The sequence below is a fragment of the Numenius arquata genome, chromosome W, assembly GCF_964106895.1.
Source record: "Numenius arquata chromosome W, bNumArq3.hap1.1, whole genome shotgun sequence".
In the NCBI taxonomy this organism is placed as follows: Eukaryota; Metazoa; Chordata; class Aves; order Charadriiformes; family Scolopacidae; genus Numenius; species Numenius arquata.
In genome coordinates this window covers 26751157-26775051 of record NC_133615.1, presented here as the reverse complement: position 1 = coordinate 26775051, position 23895 = coordinate 26751157, and the positions used below count along the sequence as shown (strand labels likewise).

The window sequence follows — 23895 nt, the reverse complement described above, 5'->3', positions numbered from 1 at the left end:
TACATTCTTTGTAAGATACCAGGTATCTTTGATGCCCGTACCAGAGGTACAATTGCATTCAATATTTCCTCTGGAATATTTATTTCTTCATTAGGATCCTTTTCCATTAACAGACATATCTGGGCTTTCCAGGCAGCTTCTGGAGGAATATGTAACTGAACAGAGGCTTCAGTAAAGGTTAGTTGTACATTCAGTTTGCAAAGTAAATCCCTTCCAAGCAAGGGGAGGGGGCATTCTGGCATATAGAGGAATTAATGAACTAATTTAGTATCTCCAATTGAACATTCCATAAGCTGTAAAAACGGCCTTAAAGTCTTTTTCCCTGTTGTACCAACAACGCTTGTCTTAGTTTTACTCAAGGGTCCCTTACAGCTAGGTATGACAGAGTATGTGGCTCCGCTATCAATTAAAAAATCTATTATTTCCTTGTCCAGCTTAACTGGAACCAGAGGATCGGCTGGGGAAACTTTAATAAATTCCTCCGGTCCCCTTCAGTCCAATCCGATCTCTGCCATGACCCCTGTGACTTCTCTGATCTTTCTTTCCTGACTAGTCGAAAGGCGCAATCTTTTTTCCAATGTCCCTCTTGCCTACAATATGCACACTGATTTGGTCCCAAAGGAATGGCACAACGATTTCCATTACAGTTCTCACAGCTCCTTCCTTGGCCCCGAAATCCACTCTGCACATTTCCTCTACCTCTCCCTGTTTCTTGTCCTCCAGTCAAGACAGCCAGCAAAGAAACTTGCAGCCTTGCTCGTCCTCATTTCTCCTTCTCTTCCATTTCTTCCCAATTATTATACACCTTATATGCAATTGACAATAGCTGTGAGATTGTCATGCCATCCACGCCCTCCACCTTCTGCAATTTCTTTCTTATATCTGCTGCCACTTGGCCAATAAACAGCATGTTAAACAACTTCAAATTACTAGCATCCTCCGGATCCAGATCTGTTCATTTCCAAGCCACATCACACAATCTCTCATAAAAGGCTGCCAGCGTTTCCTTATCATTAGTCTTGATTTAAGAAAAAATTTTTTCCAATGAGACTGTTGAGATGCTTAGCTAGAATAGCCTTCATTGGGATGCAGTTTACCATTTTCCTAATTTCTACAACTAGCACTTCTGATGCCTACATTTAGCACAATATGAAGGAAAAACATTCCAGAAGGTCCTGTTCAGAAATTTTTATTTGTTTACATTTACAAAGGTGTGGAAAGCAAGCTAGAGCAACTAGTTTTGAAGTGCAGGTTGCGGTATGTTAATCACTGAAGGCCTGTTTATTTTTATGCAGGATGGAAGATAAAAGACTGTAAACTAACAAAAAACATACTGGAGTAATTGAAGAATGTATGGCAGTTAGCTAAGCAGCAGACTAAGCAGGTTTGCATGGGCCCACCTCTCAAGCCTGTCCAGGTCCCTCTGGATGGCATCCCTTCCCTCCAGCGTGTCAACTGTACCACACAGCTTGGTGTCATCAGCAAACATGCTGAGGGTGCACACAATCCCAATGTCCATGTCACCAACAAAGATGTTAAATAGTACCAGTCCCATTACCAACCCCTGGGGAATGCCACTTCTCACTGGTCTCCACTTGGACATTGAGCTGTTGACCGCAACCCTTTGAGTGCGACCATCCAGCCAGTTCCTTATCCACCGAATGGTTCACCCATCAAATCCATGTCTCTCCAGTTTAGAGACCAGGATGTCGTGTGGGACAGTGTCAAACACTTTGTATAAGTCCAGGTAGATGATGTCTGTTACTCTCCTCTTATCTACCAATGCTGTAATGCTGTTGTAGAAGGCCACCAAATTTGTCAGGCACAATTTGCCTGGCACAATTTGCCCTTAGTGAAGCCATGCTGGCTGTCACCAATCACCTCCTTATTTTCCATGTGCCTTAGCAGAGTTTCCAGGAGGATCTGCTCCGTGATCTTGCCAGGCACAGAGGTGAGACTGACCGACCTCTAGTTCCCTGGGTCTTCCTTTTTTCCCTTTTTGAAAATGGCGGTTACTTTTCCCCTTTTCCAGTCAGTGGGAACTTCACCAGACTGCCACATCTTTTCAAATGTAATCAAAAGCGTTTTCCTTCCAGAGAGGGCCCACATCTTCCCTAGTCTTGCCTTTCTCTCTGACATAGTTACAGAAGTTCTTCTTGTTGTCCTTGATGTCCCTGGCCAGATTTAATTCTATCTGGGCTTTATCTTGCCTAACCTGGTCCCTGGCTGCTTAGACAGTTTCTCTGTATTCCTCCCAGTCTACCTGTCCTTGCTTCCACCCTCTGTAGGCCTCCTTTTTGCTTTTGAGTGTGTCCAGAAGCTCTTTGTTCATCCATGCAGGCCTCCTGGGTTTTTTTGCCTGACTACTACTTTCTTGGGATGCACCGCTCCTGAGCTTGAAGGGAGTGATCCTTGAATACTAACCAGCTTCCTTGTGCCCCTCTCCCCTCCAGTCCTATATCCCATGGAACCCTACCAAGCAGATCTCTCAGGAGGCCAAAGTCTGCTCTCCCGAAGTCCAGGGTAGCGAGCTTGCTGTGCACCCTCCTTGGGGCCCTAAGGATCTTGAAATCTATCATTTCGTGGTCACTGCAGCCAAGGCTATCCTTGAGCTTGACATTCCCCACTAGGCCCTCCTTGTTGGTAAGGACAAGGTCCAGCATAGCTCATCTCCTAGTTGGCTCCTCTGTCACTTGGAGAAGGAAGTAGTCATTGACGCATTCCAAGAACTTCCTGGATTTCTTGTGCCCTGCTGTGTTGTCCTTCCAACAGATATCAGGGTGGTTGAAGTCCCCCATGAGGACCAGGGCCTGTGAACATGAGGCTGCTCCTATCTGTCTATAGAGGACCTCATCCACTCTGTTGTCCTTGTCAGGTGGTCTGTAACAGACCTTCACTGTAACATCACCTGCCCCTGTGTTCCCTTTAATCCTGACCTTGTTTGGCTCTTCATCTATCCCCAGGTGGAGCTCCATGCGCTCCAGCTGGTCATTGACATAGAGGGCAACACCCCCTCCTCGTCTCCCCTGCCTTTCCTTCCTAAAGAGCCTGTATCCCTCCATTCCAACACTCCAATCATAAGAGCCATCCCACCATGTCTGATGCCAATGAGATCATAGCCCTGGAGGCATGTGCACATCTCTAACTCCTCTTGTTTGTTCCCCATGCTATGTGCCTTTGCATAGAGGCACTTAAGCTGCGTCCCCTATTGTCCTGGTTTGGGGTGAAGCAGAGTCAACTTTCTGTTCAGTGAGAGAGGCTCTTGCTTATACTTGTTGCTGTGGCAACCAGGGTTAGCTGACTTGCTTGTTTACCCTGTGGAGAGGATGCACCTGTGGGGAGGAGTGAACAGATCAAGTGACCCAAAAGTGACCAATAGGATCAAAAGGGTCAGGGTTTTCTTCAGTGGCTGACATCTGAGGAGGGCTCTGTCAGTTTATCTACCTTTGATCCCAATCTGTGGGTTCCTGAATCAAGATCCAGAATCCAGTTCCCATATGTCACTGAGTTCAGTCTGAGACTTCCCTAGTGCCAGCTGGTGACATCTCTCTGGGAGCTTACTATGGTTTTGTATATATTGTATCTATTTAATTATTTCCTTTTTTATTATTAATTTTTCATTAGTTTTTTTCCTAAACTCACAAATCTCTTTATCTCTCTTCTTCCTCTCCTTGGAGTGAGAGGTGGGGGAGAGCATCTGTCATCTTGTCATTGGGCAATGTCCCGGTTTGAAGTAAAACCGAACCAATTTTCTGCTCTGTAACTTTACATCCTAGCTAGGCCTCCTCTAACTCTCTGAAATTAACGGCATATTGTGGAGAAAACTGCTCGTTCTCAGAATGATAAGCCCAATGTTTGTGCTCCATGCCAAGGAACGGTATGCAGGGAGGCCCTTGCTTATACTTATTGCTGTAACAACCAAGGTCAGCCCATTTCGTTATTTACCCCCTTAGAGGGTCGGAAATGGAAAAAACGTAGAGGGGTCACATCGGTGGGGAGGAGTGGACAGGACAGGTGACCCAAACCTGACCAACTGGGGTATTCCATCCCATCTGCCCCATGCTCAGTATAAAAGCTGAGGGGTCAAAGGGTCAAGCTCCCTTCCTGCGATAGCTGACGTCCAGAGAGGACTCTGTCTATTCATCTGCCTTTGATCCCGACCCGTGTGTTCCTGACTCCAGAGCTGGAATCCAGTTCCCATTCGTCGCTGAGTCCAGTCTGGGACTTCCCCAGTGCCTGCCGGTGACGTGACTGTCATCCTGGGAGCTTGATACGGTTTTGTATATATTGTATCTATTTCATTATTTTCTTCTTTATTTTTATTTTAATATTCTTCATTAAAGTAGTTTAGTTCATTCTAAACTTGTAAATCTCCTTATCTCTTTCTCCTCTCTCCTCTTTTTGGGGGGGGGAGAAGGGGGGGGAAGGGCCATCTGTCAGTCCGGTTTTGGTTAATTAGGCCAAAACCACGACAGATTTATTGGCGCCCAACGTGGGGCTCGACAACTGTGATCTGATAAGATTGCCTGAATAGTTTGAATTCCAGTTTGCTCAGGGAGAACTGACAGCTTACATCATGTCATACCTACAGAATATTGTGTATGGTATTTTTAGAGAGCTTTGTATGAAGCTCATTGACGCAGTGGTGTTAAAGTGGCCGAATATATTGAAAGGTTTATTTGTTTTTTGTGTTTGGATGCGGTGGGTCAAGCGTGCTATATTCGTGTGGATGTGCCTCCAGATGTATAATGTGGTCAGTTGGATTGCTATGATACCTGCATATCTTGGGCATCATGTGATGGATTCTGTTGCTAATCACACTTTTGATTTTCGCTGGGGAAAGTTTACCTTGCCTCTTAGTGATTATCCCAAAGTGATACCAACGGAATTAGGGGATGAGAAACCTGTGGGCTCTTTGGAGAATGATGGTGATTATTGTTACGGTCACTTAATCGTGATAGTGCTGTTGGCTTTACTGAATGTAATGCAGGCAGTATTTGCTATGAAATGTCAGTGCAGAAGTGAGCGTTGCGTGGCATGCACTATTGCTGCTCAGACACAAACAGAACCAGCCCCAGCTCCGGCTCTGGCTCCAGCCCAAGCCCCAGCCCCGGCCCAAGCCAAGCCAGCGGCACCGGCCAAGGCCACGCTGACACCGGTGCCAACGGCATCGGCTGCTCCCCCACAGCCACCGGCACAAGCCGGTGCTCCGGCCCCGGCGAAAGCCACGCCCCTGGCCCCGCCGACACCGGCCCCAGCGGCATCGGTCGCTCCGGCACCGGCTTCTGCCCAAGCCGCGTCCCGGCCCGTCCCGGCCCCGGTCACTCCGCAGCCGGCGGTAAAAGTGACTCCGCCGCCCGCACCCCCCGCATCTCCATCGCCAGCCCCTCCCACGCCCGCAGCTGCACCGGCCGCTCCGGCCCCGACAGCCAGCGCTGTCACTGCTCCAGCCCCCAACCCGAGCACTGCCGCTCCCCCAGCGCCAGCAGAACCGGCACAAGTTGCTCCGGTGACCAGGAAGCAGAAAAAGAGGTCGGCTCAGTCCCCTGCCCCTTACGACAAAAACGTGCCCAAGCCAGACAGCAAGGGAGAAGGCTACTCTGATGAAGACCCAGGACAGGGTCCTTCTGATGGGGATAAAGAAAAGCACCCTCTTACAACACAGTCAACCAGTTGGGGAGCTCCTTCTCAGGTAGATAGGGGAGAGGGTCCTTCTCAGCCAGCCTCGATACAGGATGATGCCTCAGATGTAGATGTAATTATTAACTCTTTGTCCTTAAAGGATTTGCGAAATCTGAGGAAGGATTTTACTCGTCATGATGGGGAGCCACTTCTCTCTTGGTTGCTCCGATGCTGGGACAGTGGAGCTAATTCCATAGACTTAGATGGTAGAGAAGCCAGCCAGCTGGGAAATCTGGCCAAAGAGGGAGGTATTGATAAAGCGATTGGGAATAAGGCAGATGTTCTCAGTCTCTGGAGGCGACTGTTATCAGCTGTAAAGAGCAGATATCCCTTTAAGGATGATATCCAATGCCGTCCAAGGCAATGGACCAGCATGGAGAAAGGTATTACATACCTGAGAGAACTATCTATTCGAGAAGTGATTTATGGCGATTGGCAAGTGACTATAAATCCTGATGAAATGCCATGTCAACGACCTTTGTTGAAAAAGTTTGTGCAGAGTGCACCATCAGTGTATTCCCACACTTTGTCAACAATGGTCTGGGGAGGATCTGATACTGACACACCAACTGTAAATGAGGTCGCTGACAGGGTACGACAGGATGAAGATAGTCTCTCTCGTCCCATCGGTGTTGCAGCAATAGAAAACCTGACTAAGAAAGTGGCTGAACAAACTGAGAAGATGGCTGAACAGAATAAGACACAGACTGAGACAATGGAGAAAATGACCAAGGCAATAGTTGAGCAAAACGAGACAATTTTTCACAAACTGCTTGAAAAACTTGCTGAGATTGGGAGAGAATCTTACTCTTCTCCAGCTCAGACTCAAGTTGCAGCTCAGGCTCGAGTTCCTGCTCAGATCCAAGTTGCAGCTCAGACTGAGGTGCCTGCTCAGACCCAAGCTGCAGTTAAGACCAGAGTTGCAGCCATTAAGAAAAAAAGCCCTCCTATGAGACCAACCAAAGGGAAACAGGACTCGCTCCGAGGTTTCCTGTGGCTTTGCCTCTGCAATTATGGAGAGGACATGAGGAGATGGGATAAAAAACCTACTTCAGCCCTACAGTCACGAGTGCTTGAGTGGCAAGGTAAAGCAAACAGAAGAAAGGATGGTTACATGAATATGGCTGCTCCAGTTCAGAATATGCACTGCCCCTGTCCAGACAGGAACTCACCTTGCAATTGTAGATGCCGTCCTCAGCATTAGGGTTGCCCTGCCTCCAGCCAGGAGGAGGAGAGGGATAACCGAGTTTACTGGACTGTGTGGATTTGATGGCCTGGCACATTAGACCCATGAAAGTATAGAGCCCTGGTGGACACTGGTGCACAGTGTACCCTAATGCCATGGAATCATAGAGGGACAGAATCGGTCACTATTGCAGGAGTGACAGGAGGATCTCAAGAACTGACTGTACTGGAGGCTGAAGTGAGCTTGAATAAGAATAAATGGGAAAAGCATCCTATTGTGACTGGCCCAGATGCTCCGTGCATCCTTGGCATAGACTACCTCAAGAGAGGGTATTTCAAAGACCCGAAAGGGTATCGGTGGGCTTTTGGTATAGCAGCTGTAGAGACTGAGGGTATTACACAGCTGTCTACCTCACCTGGCCTTTCAGATGACCCTTCTGTGGTGGGACTGCTGAAGGTTGAAGAACAGCAGGTACCACTTGCTACTTCCACGGTGCATCGACGACAGTATCGCACTAACCGAGACTCTCTGATTCCCATTCAGAACCTGATTCGTCGGCTGGAGACTCAAGGAGTGATCAGCAAGACTCGCTCACCCTTTAACAGCCCGATATGGCCAGTGCGAAAGTCTGATGGTGACTGGCGTCTAACAGTAGACTATCGTGGCCTGAATGAAGTCACACCCCCACTGAGTGCTGCTGTGCCAGACATGCTAGAACTCCAATATGAACTAGAGTCGAAGACAGCCAAGTGGTATGCTACAATTGACATTGCTAATGCCTTTTTCTCTATTCCTTTAGCAGCAGAGTGCAGGCCACAGTTTGCTTTCACCTGGAGGGGTGTCCAGTACACCTGGAATCGACTGCCCCAGGGGTGGAAACACAGCCCTACTATTTGCCATGGACTGATCCAGACTGCACTGGAGAAGGGTGGAGCTCCAGAACACCTGCAGTACATTGATGACATCATTGTGTGGGGTAACACAGCAAAAGAAGTTTTCAAGAAAGGTAAGAAAGTAATTGAGATTCTTCTGAAAGCAGGTTTTGCTGTGAAAAGAGGTAAGGTCAAGGGACCTGCACGAAGCATCCAATTCTTGGGAATTAAATGGCAAGATGGTCGTCGCCAGATCCCAATGGATGTGATGAACAAAATAACAGCTATGTCCCCACCTACTAACAAAAAGGAAACACAAGCCCTTTTAGGCGTTGTGGGATTCTGGAGAATGCATATTCCAGGTTATAGTCAGATTGTGAAACCTCTCTGTGAAGTGACTCGAAAGAAAAATGAGTTTGTGTGGGGTCCTGAGCAACGATAAGCCTTTGAACAAATTAAACAAGAGATTGTGCATGCAGTAGCACTTGGACCAGTCCGAAGAGGACAGGACATTAAAAATGTGCTGTATACTGCAGCTGGAGATAATGGCCCTACCTGGAGCCTATGGCAGAAAGGGCCAGGGGAAACTCGAGGTCGACCCCTGGGATTTTGGAGTCGAGGCTATAAAGGCTCCGAGGCCAACTATACTCCGACTGAGAAAGAAATCTTGGCAGCGTATGAAGGAGTTAGAGCTGCTTCAGAAGTAATTGGTACTGAAGTACAGCTCCTCCTGGCGCCCCGATTGCCAGTGTTGGGTTGGATGTTCAAAGGTAAGGTTCCTTCTACACATCATGCCACCGATGCTACCTGGATTAAGTGGGTTGCCTTAATCACACAGCGAGCTCGAATAGGAAACCCAAATCGTCCAGGAATTGTAGAAGTGATCACAAACTGGCCCGAAGGCGGAGACTTCACAATGCCACTAGACAAGGTGGTGACACCTGCTGAGGAAGCCCCACCATATAATGAACTCTCAGATAATGAGAAACAGTATGTTTTGTTCACTGATGGATCTTGTCGTATTGTAGGAAAGCATCGGAGATGGAAAGCTGCTGTATGGAGTCCTACACGACGAGTTGCAGAAGCTACTGAAGGAGAAGGTGAATCAAGTCAATTTGCAGAGGTAAAAGCTATCCAGCTGGCCCTAGACATTGCTGAATGAGAGAAGTGGCCAATACTCTATCTTTATACTGGCTCATGGATGGTGGCAAATGCTCTGTGGGGATGGTTAAAACAATGGAAGCAGAGCAACTGGCAGCGCAAGGGTAAACCCATTTGGGCTGCTGAATTATGGCAAGATATTGCTGACCGGCTAGGGAAACTAGTCGTGAAAGTACGCCATGTAGATGCTCACGTACCTATGAGTCGAGCCACTGAGGAACATCGAAACAATCAGCAAGTGGACCGAGCAGCTAAGATTTTCCAGACAGATTTGGACTGGGAACATAAAGGTGAATTGTTCTTAGCTCGATGGGCCCATGACACTTCAGGTCATCAAGGAAGAGATGCAACGTACAAATGGGCTCGTGACCAAGGGGTGGATTTAACCATGGATGCTATTGCGCAGGTTATCCACAATTGTGAAACATGCGCCGAAATCAAGCAAGCTAAAAGGTTAAAACCTTTGTGGCATGGAGGTCGGTGGTTGAAATAGAAGTATGGGGAGGCTTGGCAAATCAACTAAATCACACTCCCTCAAACCCACCAGGGTAAGCATTACGTGCTTACAATGGTGGAAGGAAGCACCGGATGGTTGGAAACCTATGCTGTGCCCCATGCCACTGCCCGGAATACCATCCTGGGCCTTGAAAAGCAAGTCTTGTGGCGACATGGTACTCCAGAAAGAATTGAATCTGACAATGGGACTCATTTCAAAAGCAATCTTATAAGTAGCTGGGCAAAACAACATGGTATTGAGTGGATATATCATATTCCCTATCATGCACCAGCTTCTGGAAAAATTGAACGATACAATGGATTGTTAAAAACTACCCTAAAAGCGATGGGTGGTGGATCCTTTAAAAATTGGGACAAGCATTTAGCTCACGCGACTTGGTTAGTTAATACCAGGGGATCCATCAATCGAGGTGGTCCTGCTCAATCAGACCTCTTACATATTGTAGAAGGGGATAAAGTCCCCGTGGTGCATGAAAGGAATATGCTAGGGAAAACTGTATGGGTTTTTCCTGCCTCGGGCAAAGGCAAACCCATTCGTGGGACTGTTTTTGCTCAAGGACCTGGATGTACTTGGTGGGTGATGCTGAAGAATGGAGAAGTTCAATGTGTACCTCAAGGGAATTTGACCCTGGGTGAGAATACTTAATTCCGAGTATGATGTTAGTTGTTTATAATACTAACAGTGTTCTATAAGTGTTTTTCAGGATGACACTGCAATGATGAAACCTAGCCGGATTGATCAAGTGGTGTCTAGTAAAACTTCTCCGAGATGGACATGTTACCCATGGGCACGAACCACAATGAATTTCACACTGTCTTTCCTACCCTGAGAACCTGATCTGCTGTGAAATGGACTTAAGCTTTTGTATATAGAGATAAATTATAACTGAGTGATTTACATATATCTATCTATATATGTATGGATGGATGGATTTTATAGATGATAGTAGTTTTAATCTAAGCATGATGCAAATGGTATGGAATAAGGGGTGGAATCCGAAACCACGACAGGAGCCCAGGTTAAGGACGTTACCAGGAAACTTCCTGGCTTAGTACATCCTTCAGACGATTATCCATTACTGGTTTTTCATATAGGCACAGAGGAATCTGCAACTCGCAGCCCCAGATCCATAAAAAGAGACTTCAGGAAGTTGGGAGGGCAGGTAAGAGAGTCTGGGGCACAGGTTATCTTATCATCACTCCTTCCAGTTGCGTGTAATGATGCTGGGAGGAACAGACGAATACAAACAATTAATACATGGCTCCGTGGCTGGTGTCACCACCATAATTTTGGGTTCTTTAACAGTGGATTCACATATACAACACCGGGCTTGTTAACAGCAAATGGAAGGCACCTCTCTCAAAGGGGGAAGGGGGCTCTTGCGCAGGAGATTGCGGGGTTGATTGACAGAGCTTTAAACTAGATGTGAGGGGGGAGGGGGTTAATAATATCAGACTTGACTGTAGCAAGCTGAGTGATAACACATCAGGGTTAGGGGAACAGGATGCTAGTAAGGACCTTCAGCCTGGCTCCCTGAGCCAAGCTGATGACACTGCATTTCACTCAAAGTCTTATGGAGAAGAGCCAGCAGCTCCTGAGGAAGTTGAAGTAAACAGAGAAACCCCTGTGAGACACCTCAAGGGGTGTTCCCTTAAAAAGGCAGCACAGCCAACAGCCCAGCTGAAGTGCCTCTACACAAATGCACCCAGCATGGGCAACAAGCAGGAGTTGGAGGCTATCATGTTGCTGGAAAGATATGATATAGTGGCCATCCCTGAAACCTGGTGGGATGAATCCTACGACTGGAGTGTGGCTATTGAGGGCTGTGATTCTGTGATTTCGTGACTTGTCAAATTTCATCCCATTAATCATTGCCCAATGCTCCAATCTATCTAGACCCCTCTGCAAGGCTTCTTTGCCCTCAAGAGTCACCAGCATTTCCCAGTTTAGTATCATCAGCATACTTGCTAATAGTGCATTCAACTCCTGCATCCAGATCATTGATAAATATATTGAACAGAACTGGCCCTAGAATTAAGCCCTGAGGAACCAGGACTGGTGACCAGTTGCCAGCCAGATGTAGCCCCATTCACTACAGCCCTTTGAGCCCTGCCCTTCAGCCAGTTCACCCAGTGCACCGTGAACCCAACTCATCTCACAGTTGGACAACTTGTCCAGAAGGATGCTGTGAGGGGACAGTATCAAAAGCCTTCCTAAAATCCAGAAAGACTACATCCACCACCTTCCCATCTTTTACTAGGCAGGTGACCTTATTGTCAAAGGATATTAAATTAGTTAGAAAGGACTTTCCCTTTGTGAACCCACATTGACTGTGCCTTTCAGTGGAATTATTCCCAGTTTACACTTTCTGAGAGCAGAATTAGTTTCATGGTATAATAAATAACACTGAAGAATGCGAGAGAGACAGTGATGTTGTAAAACCCTTTTTCTGAATGTATTTTTTTCCTTCCAGTTGTTCTTATTTCTGACTCTGTTTAATGCATTTAAACTTTCAAAGAAGCCAGAATCCAAATGAGATATTTGTAAAAATGAAAGGAACTATTCATTACAACCAAATTCACATCTTAAGAGTTTCCAAATGAGAATCTGCGATTAAGTGATGGATAGGAAGAGTTTCAACCATTGTTTTCAAAATATACTAAATAAGAACTTTGATGAATTTAAGGCTCACGCTTTAAAGTTTTGTGACATTGTCCAAATAGAAAGTAATAAATCTTTAAAAAAGCACTATTTCTCTGAGATAGTCAGGTAAGCATTTCCATCCTTATTTTTCAGATGAGGAAAACAATAATGAAGGGATTCAATGAGCAAAACCTTAGAAGTGTTGTTTGTTAAAGCCCTGATGCCAGATCTCTTTCCATCTTTGTTTGTGTGTCTGTCTAAGTTTCAGAAGTAAACAATGATGCTTCTCTGTAGTTTGTAGGGTGTCGGAGTGGGAGACGGACCCGGAGTAACGATGAGTCTCAATATGAGTATGGTCGTTCTCACTTTATTCAAATTCACACAGAGTATATAAAGACAGACAAGCAGAGCACGCGCTAGCAGCAATTATACGATTGGCTTACAGTCTCTGTTCACGCGCCTAGAGCGCTCACACAATTAGTGCAGACCTCTTGTCCACGCGCAGCAGATGTTTCTCTATCTCCCGGAGGCAGTACCGCTTATCACTTACTTATCATGTAGCTACTTCTTCATACTTCTGTTTCTCAAGGACAGTTCACAGCCTCCTCCAGGCTTTCATCCCTATCAAAGACTGGGTTGCTCATTGTAATCAAGTTGTGCCCTTTTTCACTCAGCCATTCCTCCACAGTAGGGAAAAATGCAAATCAGTAATGCTTACCTTTGCAGTTAGGGCATGTTACATTTTTGGAACATGTGGTTAAATTACCATTCTCGTAACCAGGGAAATGTTATAACAAGGGAGGAATAAATATGACAGCAGCAATGGTGAAAGCAATACACTTCCCTGTAAGTTAGTTATAAGAGTTGCACATGGGAAAACATTGCAAAAACTACCCCATAAATATTGAAAATGGTTTATGAACAATTATGTTAGCTTTCTGACCAATCTTCCTCTCTTTAAAATTCTGACTAGTAGAGGAGACTAGAAACCAGTGTCTTGGGAACATCCTGAGGACGATTTTGTGGATGCTGGACTATCAACCTAGTCTCCCAGCTCCATAACAGGCTCCAGACCAGTCCTTCCTAAAACCAAATCTTTCCTTGCCCTCCTGCTACTAGTGGTCTTTACAGGAGGCGATAGTTAACCTATACTGCTTGTAGTCTGCTAATCTACCCTGGTGACATCTGGCGTGTAGGGCTGAACAGTAACTATCATTTCCTGTACTTCCATGTTTTACTTTAGTATATACTGTGTACATGTCAACAAACAATACCTTACCCTTTTTAAAAATGGGTGTGATGTTTCCCTTTTTCCAGTCACTGGGGACTTCACCTGATTGCCATGCCTTTTCAAATGTGACGGAGAGTTGCTTGGCAACTACATTAGCCAATTCCCTCAGGACCATGGGATGCATCTTGTCGGGTCCCATAGACTTCTGTATGTTCAGGTTCCACAGGTGGTCTTGAACCTGATCCTATGATGTCCTGAGGTTCAGGGACTCAAAGAAATGTGGGAAGAGCAATTGCAGGGAAAGCTGAGGCAAAAAAGTTGTTGAGTACCTCTGTCTTTTCCATGTCAGTTGTCACCAGATCCCCTGTCTCATTTGTTGGGGGTGGGTGTGTGTACAATTTCTTTTATCTTCCTTTTCTGGCCAACGTACCTGTAGAAGCCCTTCTTATTCTTCACATCCCTTGCCACATTCAGTTCCAACTGTGCCTCAGCTTTCCTGATCCCACCCCTACACTCCTGGAAAGTTTCCCTATATTCTTGCTGGGATACATGGCCCTGGTTTTACTGTCTGTGTATTTCCTTCTTACACTTTAGTTTGACCAGGAGGTCCTTACTGAGCCATGCTGGTCTCCTGCCTTACTTGCCCGAAAATTAGTTTTACCTTTTCAGTTTTCTGCACTATAAAGACACTGTAATTTTAAAAATTCAACAAGAGATCCTCCCCTTACTTCCTCAGGAAAAAATCCATCGTGCTTGGAGAGTCTGAGAATGAAAGCACTGACTTTGCTTTATGCCCTGAAGTGTTAGTTATGTTAGTCTTTTGCATTTTTGCTAACGCTTTTTCTGTTTTCTCCCCTCTGTTTTGTGTTTAAATATTTTAGTTCTAATAAGCAGTCTACATATTTCTCTTATCTGATCAGGATGCTATTTCTGGCTACTTCTTTTAGGGAACACAAGGACTGGCTGCAAAAATGTATGTCATAGTGTGCTCAGATGAATTTTTAATTTCTAACAGGAACTTATTTCTTATTTTCAGTGTCAGGAGCCTATGGAATGTTATGAAAATTCATTAAATTTTAACAATTAGGCATCATAAAGAAGCAAAAATTACATATCTACTTTTGTGCAAGCACCATTGTACAATAATTCAATTTGGAGGAATACTATAATTATTAAAAAAATCAGTATTAAATTTGTGTATTAAAAGTTCTTTCTGAAAGTGAAGACTCTTCAGGCATAGTGAAATAGCAGCTTTTGTAGACTTCTTGAGAATTAACTTTGCTGAACAATTTAAAGTGTATACTGTATCTCTTAAATATACGGTATACATGAGTATAGATAAACAATTTTGCTTTTACAGAAAAAAAAAGTATTCAGTTTCCATTATTGTTTTCTATATAACAACCTTTTCTTAAGATTATTTTGGCTAAGAATCAAACCAAATGTAGGATATTGACAATTTGCTAAGAATGTCAATGCAGATGGAGGGGGGAAGTGGCACAGGCAAGTCTTGGATTAAAATGGATATCATGTATCAGCCTGTCTGTTTTCAATAGGAGACTGGGGTCAGTCTTTTTTCAGTAGTGCCCAGTGACAGGACAAGAGGTAATGGGCACAAACTTGAACATAAGAAGTTCCATCTAAACACGAGGAGGAACTTCTTTACTTTGAGGGTGGCAGAGCACTGGAACAGGCTGCTCAGAGAGGTGGTGGAGTCTCTGTCACTGGAGACATTCAAAACCCGCCTGGACACGTTCCTGTGCAACCTGCTCTAGGTGGACCTGCTTTGGCAGGGGGGTTGGACTAGATGATCTCCAGAGGTCCCTTCCAACCCCATATCATTCTGTGATTCTGTGATAAGGTTGTTTGGTAGAGCATTGCTGCACACTAATAGTTGTCTGACTCCTAGTGAATGAGTAAGTATATTTTGAGAATAAAATGAAGGTACGGTATACCTGCTGTGTGTAGCACTTTGTCTTCCTGTGTTTGACTACATTATGCTTTCAGATTATCAGATTTTGGACAAAAATTTATCTAGGTTATAGGGGGTATTAGGCTGATAATTCATTCACTACTTAGTGAAGAGCAATACTCTATTTCAGAGAACAGAGTTGATGTTCAATTGCTGATTGGCTTAAAGAGTATAAGGCACCTATCAGAAGCCTGCAAGTTATTGTACAGGCTAATATCTGCTGTAGTATATTATAATTTATTTTTTTCTTTATAAAACTTGGGAAAAATATTTGGGTATTGAAGAAAATGATACCAATGTGACTTTATTCTTCCAGAATTATGAAAACATGGAAAATCCTTCACCTCAGTCAAAGTCTGTGAATAAGAAATAGAAAAGAAAGAGCCAGAAAGGAAAAGACAAACCTCTCACTGTGTCTCTGAAAGATTTTCAGTCAGACAGTAATATAGGTATGCCTTATCATATTAGTTCATGAGCTATTCTACTTGGAATTTTGACAGTGTGTATATTAACAGCAAAATGCCCTCTGAGTTGGAAATCTATATTTTTGTCTCTGTTCATTAATACTGTGTGTTATGGTTTGAGAAAACCATAACAACCTGTTGTCATTTAGACAATCATTCTATCACCCGATGACCCCTCCCCACCCAGGAAGGGGAACCAGGGAAAACAAGGAAACACGAGGGTTGAAATATAAATAGATTTAATAGGATAAGACTAAATAATTAGCAATAATAATAAAGAACCAGTATTGATCCTGATACCAATATAAAATATACAAGGATTATACTCAGACAATTATATCAGTAGGAAGCTGTGCACTCCCAGCAGTGGACAGCAAATGTCAGACACTGCGAGTGTTACGGCTTCGGGAGGAAGGGAAAGCCTCAGGGGTCCTGCACTGGGCAAGAAATTCTCTGGACCGCTGCCATCAAGGGAGAGAGAAAAACTACATAGCAAACTTTCTAATTTATATTGAATGTGATGTTCATGGTATGAAATACTCCTGTTGGCCAGCCTGGGTCAAGTGCCCAGGCCTCGCTCCTCCTCATTCCTGCACCTGACAAGGCTTGAAAACACCAAGACCTTGAATCCCACAGAGCCTGGCTGGCTATAAAGTAAATATTTTCATGAATTCAGACACTAGAGCCTTCTAAAAGCACAGTGTTCCCAAGCATTAGAAGAGAAGTTAGTCCTGCGTTGCTCAAACCAGGACACTGTGCTTGAACACTGTGTGTCCTATTAAGTCTAAAAATCTAAAAGTTCATTATATAACAGTGGACTAGTTTTAGAAGATGTTAGGGAAAACATAAGTTCATGTATTACTAGGGTGGGAGTGTGGAATAACTCCTAAAATATATTTTTTATTAAAAATATATAGCATTGTTCACACATTAAGGAAAGGTATAAAATCGAAACGTTTCCAGGGTGGAACACAGCAGCAGCTGGTATGCGAGGAATCCACTACATCTCTGACTCCCTGAACAATATTGCTTGCAAAAGCAACACGGAGGATGGAGTGGAGTGAAGATTCCACGGCCAAGCTCTGTGATTACACAGCAGATATGGGAACAAAGTGATCCTATGGAAGTGATAAGCGGCATGCTTGCTACCCTGAGCCAACAGTCTGTCAAATTTTGATGAAATGCTGTCCTTTGTGCAAACTTTGCTCATTATAATGTCATTATAATACCAAAACACACCTCCAGCCCGAAGGCTACCTGCCTCCAAGGTGCGACCACTCCTCCTTGAGTCTGCGCCCTGAATTTTTCATAAACTATACCTTTAAATGTGAGGCGAGAGAATTTTACACCAATCATAATAAAGGTATTTATGACTAGAGTCACTCAAACTCCACCTTGAAGGTAAAAAATAATATAAAAATAGCCCGAGAAAGGGGGGATGCTAGGGAAGACACCATCGTAAACAAGTCAGGGAGGACCCCATCATGGACTGCCTCTGACTCCCGGGACCAGTCGACGGGATGAGCCTTTCTTCCCCCCCATAGGGATGCCTGTGGGTAAGACTTAGACTATACCGAGTGCTTCCTCGGGGAACTTAGAAATCTCTCTAGAGGGTTATCTTTTTACATTTATAGCCAGGCTGTATTGTTTGCAAGTTTGTCGCACACTTTGTACCATTAACATTTTTTCTTTTACTTCCACGTGCTTTGCAGACAGCGTATTTATCACCAGCAAACCATAAGAACCTTTATATCTGTTGCTTAAATAAACTGCACTGCTTAAGTAGCTAGCCGTTTCAGTTTCTCATTGAACGCGACCAAACATTAAAGTGTGGCCGTGCTAGTTCATGAGCATGACTAGACTGAAGGTGTGGAGGAATGGCTGAGTGAAAAAGGGCATGACTTGATTACAATGAGCAACCCAGTCTTTGATAGGGATGAAAGCCCGGAGGAGGCTGTGAACTCTCCTTGAAAAACAGAAGTATGAAGAAGTAGCTACATGATAAGTAAGTGATAAGCGGTACTGCCTCCGGGAGATAGAGAAACATCTGCTGCGCGTGGACAAGAGGTCTGCACTAATTGTGTGAGCGCTCTAGGCGCGTGAACAGAGACTGTAAGCCAATCGTATAATTGTTGCTAGCGCGTGCTCTGCTTGTCTGTCTTTATATACTCTGTGTGAACTTGAATAAAGTGAGAACGACCATACTCATATTGAGACTCATCGTTACTCCGGGTCCGTCTCCCACTCCGACATCTGGTAGCAGAGGATGCCCAGAGATCCATAGTTCAGCGGGACTGAGTTCTCCGAGTCTGCGGTAAGCAGCTAGAGGAGGGGAGTGGGAAACCACGGCTGGGAGAAGTGCTGCTCGGGCGCAAAGACGGGAGCAGACAACGGTGCGAGGTGGCCTCTCGCCTCCCAGGCGCAGTGATGCAAGTAGAAGCTGCGGCCACGCTACTCGCTGGAATCCTCTCTAAGAGAGGGAGTGAAATACCGGCGAAACTGTTGATAAAGTTAATTAAATTAGGACAGCGATGGGGTCATTTTTCTGACACACCTATGCTGTTTTCTGTTTCGGAATGGCAAGATTTTGGAGGGACGATGTGGCAAAAAACAATCGAGGGGGATGAAAAAGAGGAGAAAGAGATAAAAGCCGTCCGTGGGTTGTGGCATACTGTGCTAGAGACTTTAAAAGCGATGAAAGCGGAGCGGGAAGTAGCCTGTGCAGCTGCTCAAATGTTAGGTCCAGGAGCGGCCGCCTTAAAACCTGAAAGTAAGCCTGGACCTATTGCGCGGTTCTTTGGGCTGCCCGCGGTAAAGGGAATGACCGGGACTGTGTGTAAAACTGTTGCTGAAATTCGAGCTAATGAGGACTCCGACCCTCCTGAGAAAAGTAAAGACTTGCCGCTGAACCCCTTGCAAAACTCGGGAAAAGCGGAAGTGACCGATGCGAAACCAGAACAGAAAAGTAATGCAAATGCGGAAGCGTCTCCTCAGAAAACTCCAGCAGGGGAGGGGCCTGAAACGTCTACTGATCTCATCGATTTGGGAGGAGCAGCGTGTCGCCCTCCGCCCACAGCACCGCCTCCAGCAACTCCGCCTCCCTTGTATCCACCGCTACCCCCCTCCAGTGACTGTCTGGTCCGCCAACTCCACCCCCGGACAAGAGTCGTAAACTGTCCACAGACAAACTGCTACAGACAGTTTTAAGGTGGCTCGACGAGTTAGATTTACGTGTGGGAAGGAAGGATGATAACATGCCTCCATGGCTAGTGAATCCCTCAACACCTCCGAGAACTGCACGCTGGAGTGGCGTTATTAGAGACGCTATACTAGAAGGACAATGGGGAGCAGCCGCTAGTTTGGGTGGAACTCCACCTCTCGCGTGTCCTGTCATACATGTAAACAATACTGGCAAATGGGAACCACATGATTGGAAAATTTTACAACAAGCTCGCACCACCATCTCAACTTATGGATTAAAATCTGAGGCTACCCGACAAATTGTCAGCTGGATTTTTTCTGCTGATCTGATGTGTCCATATGATTGTCGTAACCTAATGAGACTGTTGCTTACTCCAACACAATATTTGTTGTGGGAGTCCTCCTGGCAACAACGAGCTATGAATGAAGCAGCTCGAAGACAAGGGGAGGGAGACCCCCTCCGTGGAGTCACGGCAGAGATGTTCACAGGGCATGGAAAATTTAGTGACTTGGAAGTACAATTGACATTTCCAGCAAACCTATTACAGCGATCGGCGCAACTTGCCCTAGAGGCGTTTCTCGGCCTCCCAGGATCTACTATTCCGTCATTTGGTACCATGATGCAAGGAACTACAGAAAAATATAGTAACTTTGTTGACCGACTGTGGGAAGCAATCATGAATCACCCTGATTTAGATGACAGCGGTAAACAACAGATGTTCAAAGTACTGGCTTTTGATAATGCCAATAAGACCACCAAGCAAATTCTAGCCAGTCTACCAAAAGGAGCAGGTGTTGAAGAAATGTTATTGAGAGTAGAAAGGGCTGAAGCTCAAAAACAAAGCACCATGGTCCATCATAGACTCCAACATTCGACCACAAAAAACCGAGCTTGCAACTCAATTGCGCACACTGACTGATGTCCAAACCCTGCTTGGAGACATTCAATGGGTGCAGAACTGTGTTGGTATCTCCAATACTGACATTGCACCCTTAACAGAATTATTGAGAAGCAATCATCCAGCCAACGGCATTACTCTGACAGTGACACAGCAAGCAGCACTACAACAAATTGCACAAAAACTGCAGTCGACGTGGTCATCTCGACGCATTTTAATGTTGCCAGTGTCTCTGATAATATGTAATGGGAAAGATTCACCATATGCAGTCATTTGTCAATGGCAAAACAAAAAGGGGGAACTTGCTACTCTCTCCTTCTTTGGTGATGCCACTGACAAATGCGAAGGGAAGGTAACAAAAGAGAATGTGTTCAATGTCTTAGAATGGGTATTCTTAAGTGTACAACCAAAAACGAGCATTCAAACGCGAACTGAAGCAGTAGGTGAATTGATACAAAAAGGAAGATCACGAATCATAGAAATCAGTGGTAAAGAACCAGAGGATATTAGCATACCTGTTAACGCTGTAGATTTAGAATGGTGGCTGCGTAATGATGCTGCTATGCAAAAGGCCTTGTTAGGCTACAGTGGGAGAGTGCATTCACAACAGCCACAAGGGAAATTATGGCAAGTTCTAAAAAGAAATCAGTGGCTAGAAAGACCCAAGGTACGGAAAGACCCATTGTCAGATGGTATCACTGTGTATACAGATGCAGGCAAACGCTTGCGGCGTGCAGCCTGTGTTTGGCAGGAAAAGGGTCAATGGTGTCAGCATATCATAGAGGGACAACCTCGAGATTCCCTTCAAACATTGGAACTAACTGCAGTAGTTTGGGCCTTGAACAATTGGTTAAGCACTCCCTTGAATGTAGTAACAGATTCATTATATGTGGCTGGAATAGTGCCACGCCTGGAAGACGCTCTACTTAGAGAGACAGCTAATCCTAGGCTGGGGAGTTTATTTATTCGGTTGCGATCTGTACTTGACCAAAGAACAGCTGCCTGTTGTGTTATCCATATTCGTAGTCATCAGCTAGACCTTGGATTAGGCCAGGGCAATCAACTTGCTGACAGCCTGGTTAGCTCAGTGTGTCATGTGCCCCCTATGGATAAATTTCAACAAGCTAGGCAGAGTCATGAGAATTTTCACCAAAATGCAAAAGGGCTAAAAAGACAATTTAATTTAACAGAAAATGAGGCTCGAGGCATTATCCAAGCCTGCCCGAAATGTGGGAGCCATGGCCCAGGAATAGGGTTAGGAGTGAACCCAAAAGGATTAAAAGCGTTAGAGTTGTGGCAGATGGATGTCACACATATCCCAGAGTTTGGTCGCTTGAAGTATGTACATGTGACCATTGACACCTTTTCAAAAATGATCTGGGCAACTGCATTGCCTGGAGAAAAGGCACATCATGTATGTAAACGCTTGCTTGCTTTGCTGTATTAGGAGTGCCTGAATGCATTAAAACTGATAATGGGCCTGCTTATGTTAGTCAAAAGGTTAGAAAGTTCTTGCTAAGATGGGGAGTCGATCACACGACAGGGATCCCACATTCACCTACGAGACAAGGATTAGTGGAACGCACTCATCAAGTATTGAAGGACTATCTAGGTAAACAGAAGGGAGTAGAGACAGATGCCCAGCAAAGGCTACATCGTGTGCTCTTTACGTTGAACTTTCTCTGTCTCATGGGTGATCGAGAGGAACCGCCAGTGATGATTCACCATCAAAACCTTAAGTTCAATAGTTCAACAATACTCCCGCAACTCAAAGTGATGTATAGAGATCCAGTCTCTGGAATTTGGATGGGGCCTGTTCCTGTTATACTTAATGGTCGAGGTTATATGTGTGTCTCCACAGATTGCGGTCCAGTGTGGGTGCCCAGTCGAGCTGTAAAACCTGCTCTGACTCGACATGATCCGCCTGACAACCAAGATGTTCAAGATCTTGACCCTGGGGATATTGATCCCGGCGGTAATGACCCTCCACAAGATTGAACCTAGGGAAAACGTGGGTCACCTGGGCGAATAAGACAGGACAACAAGCCTTTTGTCTATCGCTTGCCTCTGCTACAGAGCCTTTTCGGACATGTTTGATAGGAGTACCTGGTTTTAAGGTAGAAGACTTTAGCAAGTATAGTAAGCAGAACTGTATTAATTCTCAGAGTGTTAGTAATTGTAGTGCCACGCTCCTTAATAGCCTGAATGTTACGCTGCCTTGGGACCCTCAAGAATTAGAACTGTTAGGATCAATGAGAGTTGGAAATGCCTCCCAGAACTGGACTCAAACCTGCATATTTTTTGGAGGACCTGCCTTTACTGGCGTAAATTATTATCGATCATTTAATTGGACGGGGTGGACAAACGTCACACCGAAAGCAAACTACTATGACTATAGACATAAAGGTGCATTTTGTGGCACAAATGACACATCAAAACAAGGATTGGGAGCCCTTGGGGTTGGAACAAAAGGGGAACAGCAAATTTGGAACAATGGCACCCCAAAAGCCTTGCCGCCAGACATGTTTTTGATATGTGGTGACAGGGCATGGCAGGGAATTCCGAAAAATGCGATAGGTGGTCCATGTTATCTTGGCAAATTAACGTTGTTAGCCCCAAATCAAAACTGGTGGAAAAATGTGACCAAGGGAGAAAACGCCGCACGTACGAAACGGGCGGTCACGGGTCTCCCACCAAATTGCAATGATGAAGTCACCTTACTCAATCCCACTGAGAGAGTGTTTTTATCCCTGTTTGTACCTGGGGCAGCAGCAGGCAGAGCTTTGAAGGAGATAGGACGGTTAGCTTGTTGGGCTGAAAAACAAGCTAAAGTCACCACTGAGGTAATAGAAACTCTGTTAGGAGATCAAAATAGCTTACGCCATGCAATTTTGCAGAATAGAGCGGCAATTGACTTTTTGCTATTAGCTCAAGGTCATGGTTGCGAGGATTTTGAAGGCATGTGCTGTATGAATTTGTCCGATCACAGCGAATCAATTCATAAACAATTGCAGTGGTTAAAAGAGCATGCAAACAAAATTCATCAAAACCATGGATTTTTAGATGGGTGGCTGACTAACTTGTTTGGGAATATGCCACAATGGTTAGTAGGCTTGCTTATTGAAGGCTTGCGCATTATAATAACTCTTGTGATTATAGGTCTGTGCTTATGTTTAGTGCTTAGTTGTATTAAGAGAGCTATGTTAAAAGTAGTAAACCAAGCCTGGATTGCTCAAAACAAAAAGGGGGAATTGTGGAGGAATGGCTGAGTGAAAAAGGGCACGACTTGATTACAATGAGCAACCCAGTCTTTGATAGGGATGAAAGCCTGGAGGAAGCTGTGAACTGTCCTTGAGAAACAGAAGTATGAAGAAGTAGCTACATGATAAGTAAGTGATAAGTGGTACTGCCTCCGGGAGATAGAGAAACATCTGCTGCGCGTGGACAAGAGGTCTGCACTAATTGTGTGAGCGCTCTAGGCGCGTGAACAGAGACTGTAAGCCAATCGTATAATTGTTGCTAGCGCGTGCTCTGCTTGTCTGTCTTTATATACTCTGTGTGAACTTGAATAAAGGGAGAACGACCATACTCATATTGAGACTCATCGTTACTCCGGGTCCGTCTCCCACTCCGACATGAAGGTGCAGTCCTGTCCTGGTTTGAGGTAAAACAGAACTAATTTTCTGTTCAGTAATTTTACCTTTTTAGCTGGGCCTCTTCTAACTAACTAAACTCTGAAATTAACAGCATATTTTTCAGAAACTGCTCGCTCTCATAGTGATAAGACCTGATAATACCAAGGAATGGTATGCAGAGAGGCCCTTGCTTATACTTATTGCTATAACAACCAAGGTCAGGTAAATTTGTTATTTGCCCCATTGGAGGGTCGGAAGCGGAAGAGTGTAGAGGGGTCACATCTGTGGGGAGGAATGGACAGGACAGGTGACCCAAACCTGACCAACTGGGGTATTCCATCCCATCTGCCCCATGCTCATTATAAAGGCTGAGGGATCAAAGGGTCAGCCCCTTCCTGCGATGGCCGACGTCCAGAGAGGACTCTGTCTGTT

General features: G+C 45.0%; 1 pseudogene; it reads left to right on the top strand.

The window, feature by feature from the left end:
• Nucleotides 1-23895, top strand: part of LOC141476809 (G kinase-anchoring protein 1-like) — a 68215-nt pseudogene that overhangs the window by 23922 nt on the left and 20398 nt on the right.